The 3,893-nt window shown below is 38.4% G+C and overlaps 1 pseudogene; it reads left to right on the forward strand.

Moving 5' to 3' along the window:
* Positions 1-1,924: 1,924 nt before the first annotated feature.
* Positions 1,925-3,612, forward strand: LOC145127890 (protein JINGUBANG pseudogene; annotated as a pseudogene).
* The last annotated feature ends 281 nt before the right edge of the window (positions 3,613-3,893 follow it).

Below are 3,893 nucleotides of genomic sequence, written 5' to 3' on the forward strand. Positions count from 1 at the left end.
CAGGTTGGTCCGAAATTATTTCAAATCTGATAGGCAGTTTTGTAAAATTCGATAAGGCCTTTGATAGCCTAAGTTGGTCTTTCTTAATGAATATGATGCGGTTGATGGGTTTTTGCGAAAAATGGATTTCTTGGATTAATGCTTGCATAACTTCAACCACAGTCTCTATCCTAGTTAATGGTAATGCTACAAAAGAGTTTCATCTTGAGAGAGGTGTTCGTCGAGGAGACCCTCTCACATCCTTCCTTTTCATTATTGCAACAGAAGACCTTAGGGCGGCAATGGAGGAAGCTATTGACAAAAATATTTACAAAGGTGTTGATATTCCTAATAACGGCTGAAAACTTTCTATATTCCAATATGCAGACGATGTTATATTCATTGGGGATTGGTCTAAAGAGAATGTATTAAATCTCTCGAGAGTGCTTACATGTTTATTTCTTTCTTCTGGTCTCAAATTCAACCTTGCCAAGAGCTAGGTGTTTGGTGTCGGAGTGGGTGACGAGGAAATTGCAAAGCATGTTGGTTACATTGTAGTCAAGGGTCCTTCCCGTTCAGTTATCTTGACATCCCAGTAGAGGCTAGGATGACCAAGACAAGTAATTAGACAGCTCTTATTGAAAATTTTCAAAATAGAGTGTCAAGTTGGAAGGAGAGGAATCTGTCGTATGGTGGCCAGGGACGGATCTTATATGGGGCTAGGGGGGCTGTGCCCCCCCCCCCCTGATTTTTTTTGGCAAAAATAGTCCTTATACTTTAGTTTTATACATATTAGGCCGAAAAATATAAAATTTTGACTATGGCCCCTCTGTTCACCAATTTTTATACAAATTATACAAAGTTGTCCTTGGTAGCCTCGGGACCTATTTATTCTCTTTTTCTAAAGCTCTTAGGACCATTATCAAGAGACTCGAGAGTATACACAACTCTTTCTTTTGGGGGGAGGGGGGAAATAAAGTCACATGGATAGCTTGGAAAAATACCTTAAACAACATAAAAATTGAGGCCTATGCATTGTAAGTCTTGGTGATTTAAACGTTGATTTATTTGGTAAATGGTGGTGAATGAGAACGGTCTCTATGGAAAGAGTTTGTACAATCGCTTCAAAGTACATATGATGGTATTGTGAGTACTACATTTTTATAATCCTATTGATTTGATTCAATTACGTATATATTAATTAGTCGACGTCCTTGAAAAAATTTCACATGAATGAGTAAACTCTAAATCAAAGAAAATAAAATTTTACCCACGTTACTAATTACGTTTGAACATGTAGAAGAGAATTAGTAGAGTATTTATTTTTATTTTTAAACAAATAATTAAACAGAACATCCGAATGAAGTTTAAGGAGTTTTTTTTTGTTAGGCCAACTCCAATGATAAAACACAAAAATGGTGAGTTTTAAACACTAAAATGGTGTAACCATTCCAATCACACACTAAAATTGTGTATTTTAGAGGCCAAACATTTTGGCTTTCATATTTGGTGTTTTCATGTATCTCACACACTAAAATGATGTATTTTAAAGGTTGGTTGAAGTGATAAAGAGAAAAACTAACACTGTTTTTTAGTGTTTGGTAGGTTGCCACGTAAACACGCTATCAGAAAATATAATATCTGATTATTTAGATATTTTGATAAATAAATAAATGATAATTTACAAATTGAACTTTAAGTCTTTAATATTCGACAACCCTAGAGCCTAGGGTAGCGTAAAGTTATTTTTTATGGGGTGCACATAAATAGAAAGACTTTACTCCATATATGCTAGGACACGTGTGGAATCTTTCCACTAATGGTACACCTACTTTTAGCCGCCCAATCTCCAAGATTTCAGTTTTGACAACCTCGCAACAAAAATCCAATTATAAGTATCACTCTTCACATTATCTTTCTCTTTCTATATATATAGAAAAGATACTCTCTCGTCTGTTCATCATCATCAGCAAAACATACACAACCAACGACTGTTTCATCTTCCTTCAATCTATCTATTCAACTCAAACAAAATGACGAAAGAAATTGCTGGAAAAACCTTCCTTTCGAAGAAAAACAATGTCCGAAATAAACTCGCCATTCTCCTTCACAGCTCAGAACCAAACGTTTTCATAACTACCCACCAACAACCAGAAAATTCCGAAAATCTTTTTAGTCACCGCACTAGCAACGCCTCATTACCTAGCCCAGTCTTGTCTTCATGTTCATCACCAGTCTCTTTCATGTCTCCAATCAACCATATGCCATCACCCTACTCCGAATCTCCTTGGACACTTCCACATGGAAGCAATGGCGAAGATGGTATCATCTACAACACTGGCTTGATCGGATCTTTGATACGTGAAGAGGGTCATATATATTCGTTAGCATCGTCCGGGGATTTGTTGTACACAGGTTCGGATTCTAATAACATTAGAGTATGGAAGAATCTGATGGAGTTTTCAGGTTTCAAATCGAGAAGTGGATTAGTGAAAGCAATCGTCGTTTTTGGTAATCGGATATTTACCGGCCACCAGGATGGGAAAATTCGGGTTTGGAAGTATTCAGATAAGAAGAAAAAAGCTTACAACCGGATCGGTAATTTACCCAGGACAAGAGACTACATCAAGAGCTCCATGAACCCTAATAATTACATTGAAGCAAGACGGCATCGTAACGCTCCGTCGATCAAACATTATGATGTCGTTGCTTGCATGTGTTTTGATGAAGAAAAAGGGCTATTGTATTCTGGGTCGTGGGATAGAACAATGAAAGTTTGGAGGATTTCGGATTTGAAATGTTTAGAATCTGTAAACGCTCATGAGGACGCGATTAATTCCGTAGTTGTTGGGTTTGATGGTTGGGTTTTTACTGGGTCTGCAGACGGGACGGTGAAAGTGTGGCGGAGGGAGTTCGTCGGGAAGACCAAAAAACACCTTTTGGCTTCCACGCTTTTGAATCAAGACAGCGCTGTCACGTCTGTGGTGGTGAACGCCTCTCAGGCCACCGTGTACGCGGGATCCTCTGATGGACTGGTGAACTTTTGGGAACGCAAGAAGCAATCGTTGTCACATGGCGGAGTTCTGAGGGGTCACAAGCTTGCAGTGCTTTGTCTTGCGACTGCCGGAAGCTTGTTGTTGAGTGGGTCGGCGGACAACAGCATCTGTGTGTGGCGGAGTGAAGGTAGCGGCGTTCACACTTGTTTGTCGGTCTTGAATAGTCACACTGGTCCGGTGAAATGTCTCGCCGTTCAAGATCGAAATGAGGATTATGATGATGATGATGATCGGAAAGATGAAGAATGGATAGTTTACAGTGGCAGTTTGGATAACTCGTTGAAGCTTTGGCGGGTGTCGGAACTGCTAGCCTGAAACATGTAGAGATCCATGATGGCACGTTAACTGCAAGAAATTTCGAGTTTTTGTGGATTGAAATGACGAACATCACAATTTGGCATCTGGGGAGAAGAAGGAGAAAAGGTTTGATCAGATATTTGGTAGTCTATAAATGGTGATGAAGATCGTTCACCATTGTGTGTATCTATATGTCTATATGTCACATTGTGTGTATCTGTATCTCTATAGTCACCAACATAGATCCAAGAAATTGGAGAACTGCTTATTAATCTACTTCTGTGTTTTTGGATTTTTTTCTCTCTATGCTGTCATTTCAAAACAATCCGGTCACTTCGTCCATTAAACAATTATACAATAACATTCACAACCCATTAAAATGTTATTCAATCCTAATCACCATTTTATTCTTTCTATTGAATTATTTAATGATCATTCAACTCATTCATTCAACTTTACTCCATGGCATCACTCACACTCCATTCAATTCTTATGTAGTTCTAATCAATACATTATTCAACTCCTATACTACTTGCATGTAATGCTCTAACCAAAAGTCTC

This window comes from Lactuca virosa, chromosome 7 (genome assembly GCF_052849685.1).
Source record: "Lactuca virosa cultivar CGN04683 chromosome 7, Lactuca_virosa_CGN04683_v6, whole genome shotgun sequence".
NCBI lineage: Eukaryota > Viridiplantae > Streptophyta > Magnoliopsida > Asterales > Asteraceae > Lactuca > Lactuca virosa.